The 25,148-nt window shown below is 37.5% G+C and overlaps 1 protein-coding gene across 1 annotated transcript in view; it reads left to right on the top strand.

The window, feature by feature from the left end:
* The first annotated feature begins 6,975 nt into the window (after window positions 1–6,975).
* The window catches only part of LOC121380196, a 74,661-nt gene continuing 56,488 nt past the window's right edge, over window positions 6,976–25,148 (top strand). The window contains exon 1 of the mRNA XM_041509006.1: window positions 6,976–7,115. The gene's annotated coding sequence lies outside the window, so the exon portion shown is untranslated. The remainder of the gene's footprint in view (window positions 7,116–25,148) is intronic.

The following is a 25,148-nucleotide window of genomic DNA, read 5'->3' as shown; positions in this document are numbered from 1 at the left end:
TATTTTATATTGACATTACCGGTAGTTCTTAATTCTATTTTAGTTCTCACTCTGCAAATATCATTTATTTGAATTAAATGATATTTGCAATCTATTTGTTATGTTATAATTGTATATAATTTGGAATCAAGTTAAAATGATAGTAACCCACTAATAAGACCACCCTGCTAATAAGACCATATTTATTAAGTAGAGATGGGAGAATAAAGTTGGAAAATGGGTTCACTAGGAAGTTTGATCCTACTGTACAAGCACCTGACTAAAAAACCTGCTTTCCGACAGTACAGATTACTCCTGCCAAAACAATCAGACAGGACAGTACATACCAGGGTCTTTGATATAGCAGACCATCAGGGGGGATTGATCCCACAATCTGTTGCACCTCAGATGAGAGTTACACTAATGAGCTACATCCAAACGTGAATGTCAGACATTTGGTCATTGTAACATGTAGACAAAACACGACATCCTTTAATTAGCCAGGAATTCCCAACATGTACCTTCCCTCAGACAGGACAGCATACACCATGGTTCCTGACACACCAGCAGGGTTTCTGCCAGAGGGTAAAACAGGCATACCCAAACATTTTTTCAGCTTTTTTTTTTTTTAGTTAACATTTTGACAAAAGTAATGACTTATCATTACTGTATGATTTTCTTAATGCCTAACCCATTTTCTTTCTGGGGGAGGCCCCACCATACCCTTTGTCAACTGCAGTGGCATTCAGCAAATATTCAATTCCATAGTATCATACCCCAAAATTTCTTTCTTTCTGGGAGAAACACTGACTGGTTGGGACAGGAAAAAGACCCAATCGGAGAGGGTTTATTAAATTGTCTTTTCCCGTTCCAACCAGTGCACCATGGCTGGAGTGTCAAGGACTGTGGTACACTGGTTGGAATGGGGGGGGGGGGGGGGCATCAGAATGGGTCCACAGAGGGGATTTGATCCTTTGACCCAAGCACCTCGGGTGAAAGCTCTACTGACTGAGCCAGATCCCGCCCCTGTTTGTGTCAGATTTTGTTGGTTTGTTTTGTTTAACGAAGCCACTAGAGCTATTGGATGTCAAACATTTGGTAATTTAGACATATAGTTGTAGAGAGGAAACCCACTACATTTTTCCATTAGTAGAAAGGGATCTTTTATATGCAGTATTGCATCAAAAGGCACAGGACTAAATTTGCATGACTGCAGGAATCAAAATACATTCCTGTCAACTTTTACCATTAGCTGAAACTAACATGTGGTATAACAGGGATTTTATTGTAGGCCAGGCTGTTTGTGCGTTGAATTGTACATGAAGTATCACAGACTGTTTTGTTTGCATTTGAATATACAGTTGGTAAAATTCCGGTGTTTTTTATACACTTGTGTGTGCCATATCTGTTGTATTGATGAATAAGACTAACATGAACGTAATATGAGATATCAGTAATAGTTTAATCAAATAATCCTTTCATTGTTTTGTTTGATAGTAAGTAATACACCATGTACAGGTACGTACTGGCACATAACTTCCTTGTAAGCCTACGAGCCAATCACTGATTACTTCAGTGTCAGAATTAACCAATCACTGATCAGTTGAGATATCTCCAGTAAACCCATTTAATTCCACAAAACCCGTCTACATTGGAGTTTCTTCTTGATTGAATAAATGACTATATAATAAAATGTAAATACAGTTGTTCCAACGTGTCACATTATACAGCCCATCTGCAATTTGTTTTGAGAAAAAAACAAGAGGAAAACAATCTCTAGATCTATATAAGAATTACTTGAATAAAAATTTGTTGATAATAATAAAATAAAATCTGTTGTTTCAACCTCTGACATTATAGTCTGTCTGCAATTTGTTTTCAGAGAAAAAAAAGATAAAACAATCTCTAGATCTATATCAGAATTACTTGAATAAAAATGTGTTGATATAATAAAATCAAGTCTGTTGTTTCAACCTCTGACATTACAGCCTGTCTGCAATTTGTTTTGAGAAAAAAAAAGGAAACAGACTGTAAATCTATTTGATAATTGCTTGAAGCAAAATATGTTGACTATACCCTATTTCCGCACAAAAATTGTCATCCTATTAATTGTTTGAAGCAAACTAGTGGCTGGTATAGTGACACTAGTTCAAATTAAATTACAGGAATTTACTGGCCGGATGAAATAACATTTTATGATCTCAAACACTGTCACATAGGTGGGCCCATTGGGCTATTTCTCACTCCAGCCAATGCACCAGGACTGGTACATCAAAGGCCGTGGTATGTGCTATCCTATCTGTGGGTTGGTGCATGTAAACAGTGCTCTACAAAGCAAGTTCAAATTTACTCTTCCCTGGCCAGTAAAGTATAATATTTTAGTCGCCAGCCACTTATATTTAGTAGCCAGCTAATATATACTTGTCATTAAATTGATTCATATCTGCCATTTTACGGCACATTACTAATGCCGTAATTGTTATTATAGGACCGCATTCGAATGAACTTGTGAAAGGGTAATTCCTAGTTGTTAAACAGTAATTACAAGTTACTGTTTGTGTCCAGTTCCACTAAAACAGTGAAGGACTATTAACTATCGGTATCAAAATTTCCGTATCCAATCATTTTATTAAACGAAATTAAGCGAATTACTATTTTAATGGCACTGCTAAGTTATGCATTTAAATTGCAGTACTCATTAAAAGTTAAATAAAAGAATTGTGATATTAATTACCAGGCTTCAACATGTAGTTACCAATCGGCTACCTTACTTTTGGTTTAAATAATATTTATTTTTGTCACATATTGCCTTGTAAATCTGTAAATACTGTTTTGTAAATAGTTGTGTCTTTAATGCCATCTAAAGTCGAGTCATGAAAATATAAAAATGTTTTCATCCTCCACTGGTGAACATGACTTCCGATGTGATTAAAACAACATTCACGACTGGAGACGTCGTTATTGTGGAGGGACCCGTTATCACGATAAGCACGACACGATTGGAGCACAGCATAACGCATATATAAGTCGACATTTAACATAATTAACGTTTGAGTTTGAAACAGACAAGTAAAGACACACAGTGACTCAACAATCTCATTTTAATACGTAAATAAAACCTGGCTCTAAATGGGACAGGACCGACTTGGTTCAAAAGTGAACTGGGGCCGAATTATTTTCAAACGCTTGAAATTCAAGTTAAGGGAGATAACATCATACCCCTCTTAACGTCACCGTTATTCATAGTCCGATTAACTTAATTCAAACTTTTATTTTTCAAATAAACTACTGATAGAAAACACGTTTTATGGAAGATAAATTGCTACTGGTCCACTGTGTTTTCCAATGTCCAGTTTTGTTTACAGATTAAGGTAAAATTATTGGACAGTCGCCAACTGGCGAATATGATTTTATTCTTTAGACGCCAGGGAATGTTTTTAGTCGCCATGGTGAGTATTTTACTCGCTTTGTAGAGCGCTGGTAAAAGATGTCTTGCTGCTAATTGAAAAGAGTAGCCTCCCTCAGTATCTGTGTGGTCCTTAACCTTATGTCCGATGCCATATAACCGTAAATAAAATGTGAGCTCATGAGTAGCTCAGTATTGGCAACAGCACTTTTCTTCTCTCATTATTTGTGTGTTCCTTAACCATATGTCCGATGCCATATAACCGTAAATAAATTAAATTTTAAATAAAACATTTCCTTCCTTCCTTTAGATCTGTGTTGTATATTTACCTTGCTTCATACCCTTTAGTCTAGCCTATTATGTAAACGTTTCCCAACATTTGTCAAATAGCTAACATCTTTGTTTGGCTTAAATTTGAGTTAAACCTTTTATAAGTTATCTCGTCCATTTCAATAAATATTTATATTTTTTTTATAACACAGTAGACCATTGTGTGTGTCTTTTTTTTTCAAACAGTCGGTTTATAATCTTTTACACTTTTCAATATAAAACATCACAGTAGTCTATTGTGTGTGACATTGGTGGCAAAAAATCACATTAAAATCTTTTACACTTTTCTATATAGCATATTGTATGAAGTGACAGTCAAGTCCCGTGAGCAATGAGGGTCACGAACGTTCAGCCAAATTGGCCGTGAATTGCAAACAACAATCTACACAACCAGGAAGAAATATGCTAACAGAAGAAGGAAGTAATAAAATGTTTATTTGCGTGTTATTAAATTGCCACTTTAGGGCTGAAGCTTATGAATAATGTATGTAAGGTTTGATAATTTTTTACAGTAAAACCCTTATAAACCAGACCCTTCTAAACCAGACAGCTCCAGGACCAAGTAAAAAAGTCTGGTATTAAGGGTATGACCTGGTTTAGAGAAGTTCTGTACCAATATTAAAAAGAGACTGAATAACATCTGTGTTTGAGGGTATTGCGGTTTACTGAGGTACAGGTTTTGAGAGGTGTCTCAATATACATGTAGTAGCTACCAGCTTTTAAAGCAAGTGGTATTTACATATTTTACAGTGGCTGTAAATTTGTTCTGAAGATAAAAGAGCTAAATAAATTTAATAAAAGGTAAAAGTATTCAAAATGTCAAAGAAGAGATTTTGAATGTAATTTTAATGTTTTGTAAACAGACATAAATTTTTTGTTTATGTGTGTGTGTTAATTTTTTTTTTTTAAAGAAGATATTTTGAATAGTTAATGTTTTGTAGATTTAAAAGTCTGATAAAAAATAAAAAAATTGTTGAGTGTATTCAGTCAGCTTTTCCTGATGAAGAATAATTTTGAATATAAAATTTTAATGTTTTCTAGATTTAAAAAAAAAGAAAGTACAATACAATACAATAAAAAGTCTTTTATATCTGTATTTGGTCCCAAAAAAATTCAAAGAAGATTAAAAAAAACAACCACCACAAAAACACACACACACACACACACACACACACACACACACACACACACACTATAAAAAAAACAACAACTCCAAAACCGTTGTTTTCCCTGGACAGTGGTAAGCCTTTGTAACAGGAAATGGTGAATTAAATATTTTAATTAAAAGGCTTGTTTGTTATGCATGGACTTTGTTAATTTGAGTCTCCTATCCTAGCATTATATATACTTTTCAAAAAATGTAGGGGAACCTGAAATATTAATGTTAATATCAACTATTAGACCGAGCATACGTTTTGACCACAGACATCCTAGTAAAGAACGTTCAGGTCTGTTTATTAACACACCGAAACACATTCCATAGTTTGCACGTGCATCATGCAGTTGCCCCATACACGTACGTGGTGTGTCATTCTTGATTTTGACAGTTTCCTTGAAGGTCGATTAATCACTATGGAACATTATTTCTGTCAATCTTTTTCATTCTGTTGATCATACAGTTGTTATTGTTTTGTTTTTAGTCATTTTTATTGTTTACTGGTAAAAAAATGTCAACTTTCAAATTTCACTTCTGATCCTAATCGTCCTTCAAGATCTTTGGTGGTCATAAAACCTACTGTAATACTGAACTACCGGTTGTAATGTTTGCCCAATTAATTCACTATTATCATATAACCATTCCACACAGCTAATATCCCTTACAATTTTGGCAATTGTAAATTCTTATTAGAGTTCCTGGGTATTTTCCAGTGGTACAGCGCTCGCTCGATGCGCGGTCGGTGTAAGCCAGTGCACCATGACTGGTATATCAAAGGCCGTGGTATGTACTACCCTGTCTGTGGGATGGTGCATATAAAAGATCCCTTGCTGCTAATCGAAAAGAGTAGCCCATGAAGTGGCGACAGTGGGTTTCCTCTCTCAATATCTGTATGGTCCTTAACCATATGTCTGATGCCATATAACCGTAAATAAAATGTATTGAGTGCGTCGTTAAATAAAACATTTCTTTCTTTCTTTATTAGAGTTCCCCTACTTTTTTTGAAGAGTATATTAATTCAGTTTATAAGGTCCTGTAGCTAACAACATACATGGTATACAGTGTAGTATTGCTATCAGAAACAAGATTTCACATCTAATCACAGTAAATTGATTTCTCAGTATTAAATATATTATCACCTGAACATTTGTTTGGAACTCCACAACCCAAGGGGGTGGGATCGATCTAGCTCTGTTGTGAGCATGCTTGCTTGAGGTGCTTTGGTGGCAGGATCGAATCTCCTTTGTGGACCCTTTGTCTGATCGGGGTTTTTTCCTGTCCCAACCAATGCCCCATGACTGCTATATCAAAGGTTGTGGTATGTGCTGTCCTGTCTGTAGGAAAGTGCATATAAAAGATCCCTTGCTAATGGATAACTGTACGGGTTTCCTTTACAACTAGTGGTGGGATGTAGCCCAGTGGGTGGTAAAGTGTGCGACTGATCGGTCCATCGGTCTAGCTTTCTGGTCGAGGATCGATCCATGTCAGTGGGCCCACTGGCCTACAAATGTATTTCTCGTTCCAGCCAGTGCACCATGACTGGTATATCAAAGGCCGTGGTATATGCTATCCTGTCTGTGGGATGGTGCATATAAAAGATGCCTTGCTACTAATGGAAAGATGTAGCAGGTTTCATCTATGACTATATATCAAAATCACCAAATGTTTGACATCCAATAGCTGATGATTAACAAATCAATGTGCTATAGTGGTGTCCAAAAACTATGATTCACTCTCATGCATGTACATCAGGAATACCAATCATGTCAAACTGATATCGTGTTTTTATTGAGTCTGAATGCATGGACATTGACCAAATGTCTTGTTAAACGTGTTAAGTGACTCATTGAAACCAGGTTTGTCATTTAGTATAGAAATGACAGGAATGACATGATCAGGATGAGTCTGATTGTTGTGTGGGGGCCACATATACACGTAAACACACACACACTCACAGCATGTCATTGTGTCTGCCTCACATATTTCGCTAGGTGGTTCACAGACAGGTGAGTGAGAGTCGTTAAAATACATGTGTCAGGTCGACCATCGCACTGTGGTGTTAAGTGATGCAGACATCGGTGGGAGGAAGGGCTAAAAGTTGTTACAACTTGCAGCTCGAAGTCTCTTCTGTTCTGTCGTCTCGTTTGTTTCTGCTAGCTACCTCTGTACTCCCGGTGTTTTATTTTGTATCCAGTCAGACATAGTAAAGATTCCTCTGTCGTATTACATGTACGCAAGTTGCGGGTAATTTCTTCTTTCTTTCTTTCTTTTGTTTTTTTCTTTGGTGTGTATACATTTTTTAAATCTGACCGATACATTTTGTTTTGTTTTTTGTTTTTTAAATCTCTTTTTGGGTTGTTTTTTTGGTGTGGGTGGTGGGTGTTCTTATTTTTTACTTTCATTTGTTTGCCGCCCTTTACGTTAACTTTACCACCTAGTAGCCAGATGGCGCCTACTTCTTTCTTTATGTTCCATTATGTATAGGTTTCTTTGTAATTCATACCTTTCTTTCTTTATGTTCCAGTATGTATAGGTTTTTTTGTAATTCATACCTTTCTTTCTTTCCCTTTTACTTTCTTTAATGTTTTGTTCTGCGTGTGTGTTGTATAGGTAGTTAATTACTGGTATAACTTGTCCAGTAGTAGTGTCACTATAAATATTTTTGTTCAGTCTACAGTAAATGAAGTTTTGTTTTGTTGACATGTACATATTAATTAAAATCTTAAACACATTCACCATAGAGGAAAATAACATCATTGCATGTATAGTCATACATTTATTGTGATGTTTGAGGTCAAGGTCATGTGAGAAATAATGTGACAGCAAAACGATATTTCACCACAGTACACATTGCTTCTTTTTTTTTTCCTTTCTTAATTGCTTCCTCTTTGCATCTATTTTCTTTTTTTTTCTTTCATTAAAAATAAAAAATCTTTAAAAAAACTGTCTGTAAAAATGTATGTGTTTGTACAATAGATCCCCTCTAAACTGGACACCCATATAACTAAGTAAAAAGTCTGGTGTTAAGGGATTTCCAGCTTAGAGAGGTTGTTTTCTGTACTGATGTTTGTAAAGAGATCATGAAAAACATCCAGTTTTGAAGGAATTCCAGTTTATGGTTTTGAGGGGTTCAAGGAACATTTTATTTCTAGTCAGTTGAAAATTGATTAGCAACTATTGTTTAATGTGTAAAAATTGTATAGTGATGTTAGAAACTTGTGTAGCGAATCGCGACGCAATACTGAACAAAATGTTTCATGGGGTTTCACAGAATATTGCTCTTTTTTTTCTTTTTTTTACATTTGTTTCAAATTCAAATTATGTACTTAAGTGTTTTGTACCTTCATTATAATAATTATTTTTGTTGATATTCAACCCTGTAATTTACAGATCTTTTAAAAAGCAGTCAGAAATGACTAGACAGCAGCAGTTTTTCTGTTGGTTAAGAACCATATAGTATATTATATTTACATACACTAATCTATAACTCTCAAGTGTTTACACTAATCTATAACTCAAGTGTTTACTGTATAACTAACTTAATGAGTGCTTAATTACGTAGAGTAAATAATAAGTTCAAGTACATGCATAACTGAAGAATATCTTCACAAATCTTTACCGGAATCGGTGGTGTCGTGGTTAAGCCATCGGACCACAGGCTGATAGGTACAGGGTTCGCAGGCCAGTACCGGCTCCCACCCAGAGCGAGTTCTTAAGGGCTCAGTGGGTAGGTGTAATGCCACTACACCCTCTTCTCTCTCACTAACCAACTAACAACTAACCAACTGTCTTGGACAGATAGCTGAGGTGTGTGTCCAGAACAGTGTGCTTGAACCTTAATTGGATATAAGCACGACAATAAGTTGAAATAAATAAATAAATAGAAATCTTGTTAAAGGGAGCTGTCCAGAGTTTGCTGCCATTGTGACATGTTTACGACTAACACAGCCCTTTGTGATGACTAAAGTTACATACTGTAAATTATAAAATATTACCGATATTAAAATTTAGCGAAATCCAAATAAGTGACATATTAGCGACATAAAATTTTAGTGAGGTCGTCATGTTAAAAAATTTAAAGAAAAGCTAAAGGATCAGGTTAAATAATATATTTGATATATTTTGACATTATATGCAGCTCACAGACAGTTGAAGTTTAATACAAAATTGCAGACTGTACATGCTAAAGTAACTACTGTATTATTGTTTGCTATCCATTTTGGTAGCATGTAACCATTAATATGTGTTCAGCTAATCACCGACAATTCAGTCACACAAATGTTTTTCGGGAGGGTCTGTTGTACGTCTCTTTTTATGAAATATTAGCATCTTGTATGGCCTCTTTAAATTCACTAAAAATTTGATGCTTGCTATCATTTTACAGTATTACAGATATTTCCCTGATTAGAATATCACTATCTGAATAAGTGTCTGTTGTCATCCTAATGTTTGAAGTAGCCCAGGCACGATGTTACCACACAATAAGTTCCTATGTCATGTGAAAACATGTACCGGTATATCAGGAAGAAAATCAACAGTGACTGCTGCAAACATTAATTAACACCCAACCACCGGTATATCAGGAAGAAAATCAACAGTGACTGCTGCAAACATTAATTAACACCCAACCACCAAACACATCAGATATGCAGACACTGGTATTCTAAAAAAAGAAAATATATATAATACATGTATGTAATTTTAGTCACCAAAAAGGCTGTTTTTAGTCAGAAACATCTTACAATGGCTACAAACTGGATAGTTCCTTTAAGTTCAAACTTGATTAAAATGGAAACGCCATAAATTGCTTGTTTGGAACCTTTTATGTGTATATTGTACAAGAATAAATAAATACCTCAATCAGTGGGGATGGGTAAAAATTTAAAGTTGGTTTTGTTTTGTCAGGAGGCACTGGTTGGGATGGGAAAAAACCAATTAGAGAAGGGGACCACCAAGGAAGTTTGATCCTATGTGTACATCGTAAGCACCTCAAGGAAACATTTAGTGAAATATCTCAAAATATCAGTGAAATAAAAGTGTTATCAGTCACTCAGTGACGATAACACATTTTAGAGTGAAAATTTCACTATTTCACTCTAAAATGTGTTATCGTCACTGTAAGAAAGCCAGAACTATTTTGCTGCTGGCATTTTAAAAATAAAGGTAAATTGCCAAAAGTTATAATAGAAAATTTCATGTTTTTTGTCAAATATGATTTATATCTCATCTCGTGAAGTTTACAACCATATCACACTAGTGGCACAAGTGCGACTCGTGAGATATGATTGCAAACTTCACTCGAGATATAAATCATATCTGAAAAAAAAAAAAAATGAAATATCCTCTATATATCGGTCTTTATCCACTAAGTTTCACTGTTTTTACTGTCCAAAATATCAAAATATGGAAAGGAGTAAAAAGTTAAACTTTTTTGGGGGGCACCGCATGGTTGGGATGGGAGAAAAAACAACTAATCTGTCCAGGACTTGATTAGAAAAAGTAAACATTTTGAAATAAATTAGTCATTCGTTGCTTTTACTTTTACTTCTGTTTATTTCCAAATAATATAACTCCATTCCTTTTCTTCTCTCTGTCTCTGTGTGTCTGTCTGTCTGTCTGTCTGTGTGTGTGTGTGTGTCTCTCTCTCTCTCTCTCTCTCTCTCTCTCTCTCTCTCTCTCTCTCTCTCTCTCTCTCTCTCTCTCTCTCTCTCATTCTTTATCTTGCTCACTTTCTCTCGCTCTCTGTCTGTCTGTCTTTGTTCCTGTTTGTAAATATCAATTTATTAGTTTTGTCATCTCCCTCTCGCTCTCTGTCTGTCTGTCTTTGTTCCTGTTTGTAAATATCAATTTATTAGTTTTGTCATCTCCCTCTCACTCTCTGTCTGTCTTTGTTCCTGTTTGTAAATATCAATTTATTAGTTTTGTCATCTCCCTCTTGCTCTCTGTCTGTCTGTCTTTGTTCCTGTTTGTAAATATCAATTTATTAGTTTTGTCATCTTAGTCATATATGAAGTATTTGTATTTGTAAACATTTATGGAGAGGTCTTAATATAGACATACGCCTGTTGGCTAATCCAAAAACCGCAAATGTGGCAGTAATATATATTGTTTAAACCAAATCAGAGACTGCATGGTTCCACGGAGGTTTGATCCTATGGCTCAAGCACCTCAGGAAGGCACTCTCAACTGAACTAAATTTAGTTCCATATAGTCATTCATTTATACCTAACATATTTTCATACTTATATCCAATTACACACACACACACACACATGCACACACACATGCACACAACACACACACAAACACACACACAAACACAAAACACAAACAGCCACACACAACACACACACATACACACAACACACACACACAGCACACACACACACACATGCCCCCTCAGCTATCAGGACAGTGTGTTAGTGGTTGGTTTGGTAGTGAGAGAGAAGTCGCTGTAGTGGCCTTTCACCTACCCATTAAGTCGTTAAACTTGCTCTGGATGGGAGCCGGTACCAGAAGGCGAACACAGTACCTACCAGCCTTAGGCACGATGGCTTAATTAACCACTGCTCTACCGAGGCTGGAATCCCCATATATTGTGCAGGGTGTGGATGAGTAAGACGTTCCTGTCTGGCCTGCCATTAGTCACGGTTGGCTGTGCATTATATACATATGTATTTTGATGATGTAATACAAAAAGAAAAATGGATTAAATCACCATAAACGATTTGATATAAAAGTTTGTTTTGTTTGACAATACCACTAGAGCACATTAATTTATTAATCATAGGCTATTGGATGTCAAACAAATGGTAATTCTGACTGTGTCATCAGATGAAACCGGCTACATTTTTCTTAATGCAGCAAGGGATCTTTTATATACACTTTTCCACAGACAGGAAAGCAAGTGAAGTGAAGTGAAAGACTTTACGTGCACATTCAGAGCAAGCTGTTGTAGCACACGCCTATACTGGGCACAGGGACCGGCCTTGGCCGGATCCCTCTGTCCAAGACAGGAAAGAGGTAGGGGAGGGTTAGAGAGGGACGTCTGCACTGGCAAGTGCAAGGGAGCACCAGCAGTCCAAATGTTGGTGACAGGCGGGCCGGGTGTAATTGGTGCTATAGAATTTTGAAAGTCCCGTAGGATTATATCAAAAGAGAAAGAGGTGCGCCTTTACATGAAGGAAATTTGGCGCAATTTTGATGGTCATTCTAATTGAAATAGTGAGGAGAGCCAATAGGTTTTGTTTTTAGTATTCCGAGAGTAGCTCTTTATTATGACCTTCTTGGTGCTGTAGGGTGTCTCCCTAGGTTGCCCATAGGCCTCTTAGAAAGGGCCTGATCTCTTCTGATCGTGGCATGACAACCCAGGGGAGACTCGAGCAATTGTGTAGGTCAGACGAGGTAGAGGCGGTGATGGAGAGCTTGATGTTGGATGCTGTTGCCATGGAGGTGAAGTGAGTTTGTCCGTTTTGCCCAAGGTCCTGCCAGCGCCAAGGAAAGTTTTATTTTGGGTTTGGGTGAAGGGGCTGGTATTCTTTTGTCCAGTCCCTTCTAGGTGCAGTGCATTGGTGTACTTGGAGCCGGTTTCTTTTGTCCGACTCCTTATTGGAGTACGTGCTGGGCCATTATTTTGGTTTTATGTATGGACGGGTGCATTGTTATCATTAGTCAATTCACCCTATGGTATGTTGAGAGTGCATGCCGTGTTTGTGTTTACCTATATTTTATGTTATGGTTGTTCCTACTGTATTGAGTCCTTATTCTGTTTCCAACGGCTGATCAAAGCCACCCATCCCCCCCTCTCCTTGAATTGCATAGTGAATGCAAGGAGGTGGGGGGTTATTAGTTACTCTAGCTATCTAATTTGAAGGGGATTTCCCTTATAGTATGAGTGTAGTTTAAAAAAGCCTAGTGCTTTGCATATAATAATTTTTAGGTAGTAGGTACGATTCATCCATAACAGAGGATCCCTAATCAATATATAACACAACAATCTGCCAACAGTTTAGTAGGTGGGAGCCTAGGTTAACCTATTATAATTTTAGTACTATCGGTTACCTATCCTGCCACCAGAACCACCCTCCGAATCGGAGTGCTAATCAGGTCGAGATTAGCAACTTCTCTTCTGAGGGTGGGTGGTGGCAGTATGTTTATTTGGGTTAGTTGAGCGGCTAGTTTTCCTTATTTATTTACCCTATTTTTATTTATATATCCCGTTGTCTGGTGTTCAACCACTGGTTTGGAATGTTAATCGTGGTCGAGTGCATCATGGTGGCAATTCTGTTCCCAGTGGCTGAAGGGGTGACAGTTGGTTTATAATTTTAGTTTGGTAGACTGTACGAACTGGTAGAGTGCGTGAAAGATTTCGTTTTTAGTTTTTTTATCTGGTTGTAGTAGGTTATTAGGTATTATGGTGGCAGGGTTGTTAATGTTAAGTATTTTTAGTAGGTGCATTCTATGATTATTATGCAGTGGGCAGTCCAGGAGATAGACAGGAAAGCACATACCATGGCCTTTTATATACCAGTCGTGGTGCACTGGCTGGAATGGGAAATAGCCCAATGGGACTCTGAGATAGAGTCTTAGAGAGGAAACCTGCTACATTTTTCCATTAGTAGCAAGGGATCTTTTATATGCACCATCCCACAAACAGGTTAGCACATACCACTGCCTTTGATATACCAGTTGTGGTGCACTGGCTGGAACGAGAAATAGCCCAGTGAGACATAGAGTCTTAGAGAGGAAACCCACTACATTTTTCCATTAGTAGCAAGGGATCTTTTATATGCACCATCCCACAAACAGGATAGCACATACCACATATTTGAGTGGTATATATATACATGTACATAGTTATAGTAGTAGCCATTGAAATTGATTCCTGTCAGCTGTGCCACCACAGAAAAGCCAGTGATAGAAATAAGCAGAATTTTTCATTAGTCCACCGGACAAACCCATCAAGTCATCGACTTGTCCCACAATATTTTTACGTGTCCAAATAAATAGTTTGTTTTATGGAAGTACAAGGACGATGTTTTTCATTGCTCAAAATGAAACATCATTGAACATTTTCACTTGTCCACTTGACAACCATTGAGGTACAGTTTGTTTGTCCAAGAAGATTTTCACTCGTCAGGACAAACGGACAAGCGCTTATATCGAACACTGAAAATTTATCTACAAGCTTTTTTTTTATCATTAGGCCAGACATCTTTTATTTTATGTTTTACTCGATAATTATTGCTGGAAATGAATGGTTGAAAAAAAAACCCCAAACCACTGTTGTGCACAGAATCAATTTCCTATAGTAACCTGTTAACCCACTGTCACAGAAACATTTGTTTACTATTGATGTGATATCACATAGCAAGGGATCAAGTTCATAAGTACATTACCAACTGTTATCTATTAAAGAGACGCTACCCAATACAACTGAAAAAATCGTAATGTTTGTCTTGTCACAATAGGCTAATCTTGTACGAGACATTTGTATTGTACAGCATCACCTTTATCAAATCTAGCTACATCAGATCTATCTTTTATTTGTACATTTCACGTTGAATCTTTTATGGCAATGTCTGTCTTGTTACAATAGGCTAATCTCGTATGAGACACTTGTATTGTACAGTGTCATCTTTATCTAATGTAGCTATGTCAGATCTTTTATTTGTACATTTCACATTGACAAAATTGAATCTTTTATGGCACAGCAGGGCCTATGACTGCCACTTGAGGGAAAAATATACTTTTTTCAAACCTACTCTATATATACTCTTCAAAAAAAGTAGGGGAAACCTGAAATATTAATGTTAATATCAACTATTAGACCGAGCATACATTTTGACCACATACATCCTATAATAAAGAACGTTCAGGTCTGTTTATCGACATACCGAAACACATTCCATAGTTTGCTCGTGCATCATGCAGTTGCCCCGTACATGTGCATGGGGTGTCATTCTCAAGTTTGACAATTTCCAGGAAGGTCCATTAATCACTGTGGAACATTATTTCTGTCAATCTTTTTCATTCTGTTGATCATACAGTTGTTATTGTTTTGTTTTTAGTCATTTTTATTGTTTGAATTTGTGATTTACTGATATAAAAACGTCAACTTTCAAATTTCACTTCTGATCCCAATCGTCCTTCAAGATCTTTGGTGATCATAAAATCTACTGTAATACTGAACTACCGGTTGTAATGTTTGCCCAATTAATTCACTATTATCATATAACCATTCCACACAGCTAATATACCATACAATTTTGGCAATTGTAAATTCTTATTAGAGTTCCCCTACTTTTTTTGAAGAGTATAAATAAAGATACAAATATGCCTTGTGCCCGCCTCCACTGGAAATCATGCTCTGCCCCCACCCCCCCCCCCCCCCCCACCCCAACTCCAGATGTCCTATGGACCTGCACAGTCTGTGTCAACATACCCATGTGTGTTGGATAAGTATATGGTTATTTCAAACGACTTGACCCACACTGTTGACTAAAATAAAATAAAACCATATTTATTGACCGTTGGTATAAATGCAAATATTAGCTTTTGTTAAACAAACCGATGTTCGTTTCATCTTGTGAAATCCACACTCGACATATAACTGAATGTAAATGATCAGTTTTATGTCCAGGACGTTGAATCTTATAAGCAGGGTTGCATGGCAACTTATACCTAGGGGTGGGACATAGCCCAGTGGTAAAGTGCTTGCTTGATGCATGGTCAGTCTAGGATCGATCCCCGTTAGTGGACCCATTGGGCTATATTTCTTGTTCCAGCCAGTGCTCCACAACTGGTGTAACAAAGGCCGTAATATGTACTCTCCTGTCTGTGGGATGGTGTATATTAAAGATCCCTTGCTGCTAATCAAAAAGAGTAGCTCATGAAGTGGCGACAGCGGGTTTCTTCTCTCAATATATGTGTGGTCCTTAACCATATGTCTTATGTCATATAACCATAAATAAAATGTGTTGAGTGCGTCATTAAATAAAACATTTTCTTCCTTTATATCTACTGGATGTTGTATGCCCACTATAGGATCTTAATGACAATGTACCATACAGAAAACTAGAAGAGGTTTTTCCTCGTGACATTGTGCTGTGCTGTTAATTGTCACTGCTTTGTAAGTTCACTGCAGTCACATCTTAACTGAGGTATTGTACATATCTCTAGGCTGTAACAGCTAGTCACTCCATGACAGAATTGCAAAAATCCCATGACAGCAAAAAAATAACATTTTGTGTGAATCATGCAAAGCCATGTATTGCCCATTAGTCACAGATGAGTAGATACATATGTAGATAGTGGTCTGCTTTGATGTTGACATACAATGACAGTATGCTGACATCAGGTGTGCCTATACATACAGTAGCAGTGTGGGCTGTGTATGGTTCTAAATATGTAATGTGTGTGGTTGTATGAGTTGTCACCGGCATGTACCAGGTCTGGATCAAAGGGAGGGTGGTGGGCTGAGGGGGAGGGGGATGGGGAGAGGGAGAGGGGGGGTTCAGATCTTTAAAACTCCATATGGTGATCTCCTAAATGAAATGCGCATACCCAGTCTTGGTGGTGCAGTAGTTAAGCCATCAGACTTTAAAGGGACAGTCCTGAGTTTGTTGCCATTGTTAAGATGTTGCGAACTACCAGAGATGTTTTAAGGACAACAAATTTGACTTAACTACATTTTCCTGCATAAAATATCAGTGTCTGTATACTTAAATGTGTTTCTGATCGTCGCAGTATTGTACTAGCTGAAACTTCATTTGGTTTCCCAATATATATATATATTTGTCCGTACGTACGAAATTGTTGGGATACCAAATCCAGTTTGGGCTACATACAAATAATAGGACACCAAGAAACACTGAATATACAGACACCTATATTCTAAAGAAGAAACAATATTTAGTATGTCATTTTAGTTGTTAAAATATTTTGTCAGTCATCTTACAATGGCAACAAACTCGGGACTGTCACTCTAAGGTTGGTAGATATATACTGGGATCGTCTCCTGGTACTGGCTCCACCCAAAACGAGTTTTAACAACCGGTGGGTAGATGTAAGATCACTAAACCGACTTGTCTCTCACTAACCACTAACCCTCTGACCTGGACAGGCAGTCCAGATAGCTGAGGTGTATGTGCCCAGGACAGCATGCTTGAACCTTAATTGGATATAAGCACGGAAATAAGTTGAAATGAAATAAACTGGGATTGTTATTGTCCAAAATTGTCATACATAGTGCCAGTTCCACTAATTGCTTTAGCTGAAGATGGGGGCTTCATGATAAAATTCTGGAGTGTCTTCTGGGGTTTGATCCTGTTGCTGGATGATGCCCAGAAAGTGTTCATTGAATCAGTCAGTTTACTACCACAGGCTTCATGGGGGGAGGATGTAGCCCAGTGATAAAGCATTCGCTTGATGCGCGGTTGGTCTGAGATCGATCCCCGTCGGTAGGCCCATTGGGCTATTTCTTGTTCCAGCCAGTGCACCACAACTGGTATATCAAAGGCCGTGGTATGTGTTATCCTGTTTGTGGGATGGTGCATATAAAAAATCGCTTGCTGCTAATAAAAAAGAGTGGTCCATGAAGTGGCGACAGCGGGTTTCCTCCCTCAATATAAGTGTGGTCCTTAACCATATGTCTGACACCATATAACCGTAAAATAAAATGTGTTGAGTGTGTCGTTAAATAAAAACATTTCCTTCCTTCATTTTGATAGGTAATATGCTATGTGATGTGTGAAAACCATATGTTCACAAATTACGAAGCCACCTTTATTAAACAGCCATCTCTAGACTACCATATTACTTGTTCTGCCATTTGATAGCAACCATTTGTTAACGTTTATTAGCAACCCACATTGCAGCTTATACAACAAGATTTTAAACTCTAGGCCAGACCTTTTTTATTCTATGCTTTAAAGGCCAGCCAACATGAATTTTCTTTGTTTAGAAAAAAATTAATTTGAAAAAGGTGTCCTTTTTTCATTGCCACCGATACCATCAATTTATCAACTGCACATGTTAAATAAAAAATTTAACAAGTTACATGTAGCTGGCATTCTTTGGATATTGTTTTTATTACATAAATGTGTGTTGTATGTGTAAAATAAATAATATGTTATATTACATAGGGAGCATAAATTATTTCAACTCTTATATTATGTGACATTGTGATTTCCTGGTATTTTAATTTTATTTTAATTTTTATCTAAAATGTCGGGGCCCTATAGTGTTCATTGCATAGCAACTGTACTCTAAATTAAATATGTTAATTTGTGTGTTCATAGGTAATGGAATTTACATCATTAAACACACTTCCGTATTATTATGACCAATCACAGCACCTTCGAACTGAGACAGGGAAGTTCTTGATTGGATACATGACAACCTGAGCATGTTGCACCCCACACTGCGTAATTATTAAGTCAGTGCTGTCATACATATACAGACATGTTTATACAGATATACTGCAAAATGGTGGTATTTGTCAGACTTTGTACTCTATATGTAAACTTATCCATTTGATCGATCTTCAAATGACACAACCTTGATGTTCATAAACAAATCAAAGTTTTTACAGAACGATTGGATAAAATTTTGGATTAACAGTTAAGAGATCAGTTAATTTAGGTATTCCACAGTAAAATTAAGATGGAGCCAAAACATTATTAGCAGTTTGGTGAATTTGGTCAAAAGATCTGTAGCCCAAACTGCCAAACTATGATGTCTAAACTATCCAAATGATTGAAATAGAAGCAAATCTACAAAGGACATTTCAAATTTCGAATGAGCTTTTTGGCAAATTAGTTAAGAAGTATATTCGCAAATTTTTTTAACATTAATTCTCTGCTGTCAGTTTTGGCAAATGACATCCTAAACCCAACCAGAGGGAACTATATAGGTTTCATCTTTGTCTGTCTGTCTGTCTGTCAGTGAGTAAGTCCATCCATCTGACCGTCATATAATTTTCTTTACAATGCCGTTAGATATTGAGCTGAAATTTGGTGTACAGCTTTATCATGTAGGCCTACTGTTACATATCACGTTTGACTTTCACAGTGAATTGGGCAGGAAGCAACCCAGTGGTAAAGCGCTCACTCGATGTGCAGTCGGTCTGGGATCGATCCCCGTCGATGGGCCCATTTTGCTATTTCTTGTTCCAGCCAGTGCACCACGACTGGTATATCAAAGGCCGTGGTATGTACTACCCTGTCTGTAGTGCATATGGTGCATATAAAAGATCCCTTTCTGCTAATCGAAAAGAGTAGCCCACGAAGTGGTGACAGTGGGTTTTCTCCCTCAATACCTGTGTGGTCCTTAACAATATGTCTGACACCATATAACCATAAATAAAATCTGTTGAGTGCGTTGTTAAATAAAAAAATTACTTCTTCCTTCACAGTGATTTACCCATTTTTGACAGAGTTATGGCCCTTGAACTTAGGAGATACAAAAAAAATGTGTGCCCGGAAGGGTACATGTATTGCTTTAGTAGTACTATCAGATTGCTTGTTTGCATATAGAACTTGAAGGCATCCTCTCCCTCACTCCACTCTAAATTAAAATAAACTAATACTCCGGTCCCAGTATATCTAAATGTATTTAGTATCGGTTTTAAGTTCGAAAACTGAACAATTAAAAACAAACATTGGAGTGTTTTTACAGATTCAAATTACTGACACCTTATGCTGTATTTAACATATTTGTCAAGATTGACATTTTGACATTCAAGGGCAGATGTTTCTAGGAATGGAGTGGGCAGCTTTATAAAAAAAACTGTTTCACAGTTTAGCAGTGTAAGTAATAGTTAAAGCATGGTTTTGGTGAGTTAACTGTATTTAGAAACGTTACGCGAGGCTTCTAGAATTTTTATAAAATCCACTAGCCATGGGATCAGTGATTTAAAAAATTTACTAGCCACAATTAAAAATTCACTAGCCCTACTTTACTTTAAATTGATACAATTTTACTACATAATAGTAATTATCAGATATGTCACCTAAAGATGGAGATAGAGCTTAAAAACACTAACATTGGGTGGGGTGGGGGCAGGATATTCATATTGACAAAATAGACTTAATTGCAACATTTGACCAAAAAATTCACTAGCAATGGGGCATGGCGTTAGTAATTATTTACTTACCCATCATTGAATATCACTGCGTTACATCAGTCAATTGTGTTAGTTCTGTACTGACTATGACACCGTCGTAACATAGATTCAGTAGAATTTTGTTTTAGGTCATTTGTAGTATTGAACACGGATGTGTATGAAACTGAGCTGTCTGTTAATGAAGTTGAACATGGAATTTCGTACAGTGACTATAGTTTTAAATGTTTTAGGTCGTCTGTAGTATTGAACATGGATGTGTATGAAGCTGAACTGTCTGTTAATGTAGTTGAACATGGAATTTCATACAATGACTATAGTTTTAAATGTTTTAGGTCATTTGTAGTATTGAACACGGATGTGTATGAACAGAGCTGTCTGTTACAGAAGTTGAACATGGAATTTCATACAATGACTATAGTTTTAAATGTTTTAGGTCATTTGTAGTATTGAACACGGATGTGTATGAACAGAGCTGTCTGTTACAGAAGTTGAACATGGAATTTCGTACAATGACTATAGTTTTAAATGTTTTAGGTCGTCTGTAGTATTGAACATGGATGTGTATGAAGCTGAACTGTCTGTTAATGTAGTTGAACATGGAATTTCGTACAATGACTATAGTTTTAAATGTTTTAGGTCATTTGTAGTATTGAACACGGATGTGTATGAACAGAGCTGTCTGTTACAGAAGTTGAACATGGAATTTCATACAATCTGCATTTTTTGGACAGGCCTATTAATGGTGATGAAAAACAGAACCTGAATTGCATGTAGCTTAGAATATTATGTTCATAGTCCATGAAAAGTTATACCATGGTTACCATGGTTAACCTGCATGCTTTTAAGGCCAAGCTTCCAATAGTGACATCCCATAGCACGTATGTGATATATCATAGTTATAGTACATGTGACAGCAAAGGGGAACCGCTGTGTCATCATACAGCATGTATTACATGTATATGCCATGTGATCTTACCCAGCAAAAATCAACCTAACCCAGATATTACATTTCCCCACTAAAACGAAATACAGTGAAACCCCTCTAAATTGGACACCCAAGAGACCAGGTAAAAAGTCTGATTTTAAGGGGTATCTGGTTTAGAGAGGTTCTGTTATGTACTATTATTTAAAAGGGACCTTGAAAAACATCCACGTTTGAGGAAATTCCAGTTTTGATGGGTTTATTAATTATATTCATAAAACACTGGATTTTTATGGGCACTTTGAAGTTCAGGAAGAAAGTGTGCACCCCAGCATCCCCACCATTGGAGTAGGCATGATGTAGCCCAGTGATAAAGCACTCACCTGGTGGCTATTTCTCATTCCAGCCAGTACACCATGACTGGTATATCAAAGATTGTGGTATATGCTGCCCTGTCTGTGGGATGGTGCATATAAAAGATCCCTTGCTACTAATGAAAGAATGTAGCGGGTTTAATCTCTAAGACTATATGTCTGAATTACCAAATGTTTGACATCCAATAGCCGATAATTAACAAATCAGTGTGCTCCAGTGGTGTTGTTAAACAACCCCCCTACACCATTGGATCAGCTCCTGACAGTTACACGGCAATTAGCTACTATTACAGTAACTCACGTCCAGTCATCTGATACAGTTACTGAATTATTAATGACTTCCATGCCAAATTACCACTTAAAGTGAATTGATAATTTGTCCGTGTGGACAAGCGTGCATTGTGTTTCGGAATAACAAGGCAATTTGATGCTGTTTCAAGTGCCTCAACAATGTGTTTACTGTTACTAAGTAATCGTGTCACATGATAGTTTACCACAGTGACCCAAAAGCAGCCGTGAAACTAATTCAGTGCATCTCCCCATTGTATCCAGATACCACTCCAAACCCTGAGTGAGTGCTCCACAAGGCTCAATGGGTAGGGGTAAACCACTTGCACTGACCAGTGATCCATAACTGGTTCAACAAAGGCCATGGTTTGTGCTATTCTGCCTGTGGGAAGTGCAAATAAAAGATCCCTTGCTGCTAATCCGAAAGAGTAGCTCATGTAGTGGCGACAGCGGGTTTCCTCTCAAAATCTGTGTGGTCCTTAACCATATGTCTGACGCCATATAACCGTAAATAAAATGTGCTGAGTGCGTCGTTAAATGAAACATTTCTTTCTTTCTTTTTTCCTTCTCCCCATTGTTTTAAATGTTCTTGGAGTGTTACTCTTAACTATATGCACTGCAATAGGAAATATTTCAAATATTTTGCTTTATATTTGCTTTATAATAGTGTAAAAGTGTGTAAATATAAAAGTGTGGCCCCCTACACACACACACGTTTTGGTACCTTCCTACACCACTGAGTCACATTATGATGTTAAGTCATGTGCTTGTATGACAGTAAAGTTAATTTTGTTCTACGACACCATTAGAGCACATTGATTTATCAATCATTGGGTATCGGATGTCAGACATCTGTACTTTTTGACACAAAGTCGTCCAAGAAACCCACATGATTTTTCTATTATCAGCAAGGGATCTTTTATATGCATGTTCCACAGACAGGACAGCATATACCATGACCTTTGATATACTAGTCATGGGATAATGGTTGGGATGGGGTAAAAAAAACAAACGAATTGGAGTCTAACATATGTATGGTTATTTGGACCTTTGATTCAAGCACACTGTCATGGGTAGATCATTTGGCTATCTGGGCTGCTTATCCATGACAGTGGGTTTATGGTCAGTTTGCTTGTGGTTAAGATAAGAGAAGGAAGTTTTTATTTACCAACACACTCAACATATTTTATTAACAGTTATATGGTGTCGGACATATTGTTAAGGACCACACAGATATTGAGAGAGGAAACTCACTGTCGCCACTTCATGGGCTATTCTAATTTATGGTTCTGAATTAAAGGTGATGTCACAGCACCCACACATCCCACTCTAGTTACTAGGGGTATCAATCTAACTGGAATACATGCATATACCCCCAATACCTATGAACTTTAAATCCAATAGCCTTGCATGATTAAAGTAAGGGTGGCCAGCCTTTCTTTGAAAGATCCATCAATTTGATTGTATGACTCGCCCTTTGAGTTGGTGTCACCTCGGCCACTTGTAATTTATACTGACAATGGTGGCCTACTAGACTATAAGGATATTATCATAGCCTCTGTGGAAGGAACAGAAGTGTATACTAACATTCCAGTCTCTCTTCACAATGGGTCAGAGTTCAATCCAACAGGAAACCCAGGAGGAAAACCGAGTGCTGAACTAAATTAATTGTTTCCTTTTACTTGTATGAAGGTTCAAGTTACACTGGCTTATTGCGAATATATGCCCTCAAGTTCATCAGAACTGTTCCGATGATTCACTGTTCATGTATACTGTCAAATCCACAGTTTGTGAAAGGATGGGCATTGGCATAGGAAGCGGGGGATGGGGTGTGTGTGTGTGTGTGTGTGTGTATATCTATGGGGTTGTTGTGTGTGTGTGACTTTTTAGCAGCAGTGATGGTTTTTATATATTTATACATGTATTTATATATATGTGTGTGTGCCCCCCCCCCCCCCCCCCTTTTGGCACCTTCCTACGACCATGGATGGTGGGGAGAGCTTGTATGCTTGTCAAAAAAGGGTTCCGAGGCATCAAAAGATGGCTACAACTAGGAACCACAACTGGTATATCAGAGGCCATGGTATGTGCTGTCTGGTCTGTGGGAAAGTGCACATAAAAGATCACTTGATGCTAATGAAATAAATGTAGCGGGTTTCCTCTTTAAGACTATGTCAAATTACCAACTGTTTGACATCCAATAGCTGATGATTCAATTGCTCTAGTGGTTTCATTAAACTAAACAAATTTTAACTTTTGGTATGTGCTGTCTTGTCTGTGGGAAAGTGCATATAAAAGATCCCTTGCTGCTAATGGAAAAATGTAGCAGGTTTCTTCTGAAGACTGCACATCAGAATGATCAAATATTTGACATCCAATAACTGATGGTGAATAAATAAATGTGGTCTAGTGTTGTCATCGAAACAAGATTTAACTTGAACTCAAGGAACACAGCCAGTATTCACAGTGTGGCTACATGCATGACATTGGTATCCACAGTACGGGATAAGGATGTATGTAACCACATTTAAATGAGGTGAAAATCCATCAGGATTGTATCAAATATAATTGTATCAAACATGATTTTATTACATACCCATTTAATCTTACTACAGTAATAAAGACAATTCTGACCATGCAACAACAAAAATCTTTAATTGAACAAATCTGTGATACAAAATCTCGCATGCGTAGTACCTGTTTACCTGATTGACATCATGTCCCAGTAGCCATGAATGACATCATGTTCCTATAGCCAGGAATGACATAATGTCCCTAGCCAGAAATGACATGCCCCTAGCCAGGAATGACATCATGTTCCTATAGCCAGGAATGACATCATGTTCCTATAGCCAGGAATGACATCATGTTCCTATAGGAATGACATCATGTTCCTATAGCCAGGAATGACATCATGTTCCTAGGTAGGAACAACATGTTCCTATAGCCAGGAATGACATAATGTCCCTAGCCAGGAATGACATCATGTCCCTAGCCAGGAATGACATCATGTTCCTATAGCCAGGAATGACACCATGTTCCTATAGCCAGGAATGACATCATGTTCCTAGCTAGGAATGACATGTCCCTATAGCCAGGAATGGCATCATGTTCCTATAGCCAGGAATGACATCATGTCCCTAGCCAGGAATGACATCATGTCCCTAGCCAGGAATGACATCATGTCCCTATAGCCAGGAATGACATCATGTTCCTATAGCCAGGAATGACATCATGTTCCTAGCTAGGAATGACATGTCCCTATAGCCAGGAATGATGTCATGTTCCTAGCCAGGAATGACATCATATCCCTAGCCAGGAATGACATCATGTCCATAGCCAGGAATGACGTCATGTCTCAGTAGCCAAGAATAATGTCATGTCCCTAACCAGGAATAATGTCATGTCTCTAGCCAGGGATGACATCATATCCCTAGCCAGGAATGACGTCATGTCCCTAGCCAGGAATGACATCATGTCCCTAGCCAGGAATGACGTCATGTCCCTAGCCAGGAATGACGTCATGTCCCTAGCCAGGAATGAAATTATGTTCCAAGCCAGGACGC

This window comes from Gigantopelta aegis, chromosome 8 (genome assembly GCF_016097555.1).
Source record: "Gigantopelta aegis isolate Gae_Host chromosome 8, Gae_host_genome, whole genome shotgun sequence".
Lineage (NCBI taxonomy): Eukaryota > Metazoa > Mollusca > Gastropoda > Neomphalida > Peltospiridae > Gigantopelta > Gigantopelta aegis.
The sequence above is the reverse complement of the archived record's forward strand: the minus strand, read 5'-3'. Positions and strand labels throughout refer to the sequence as shown.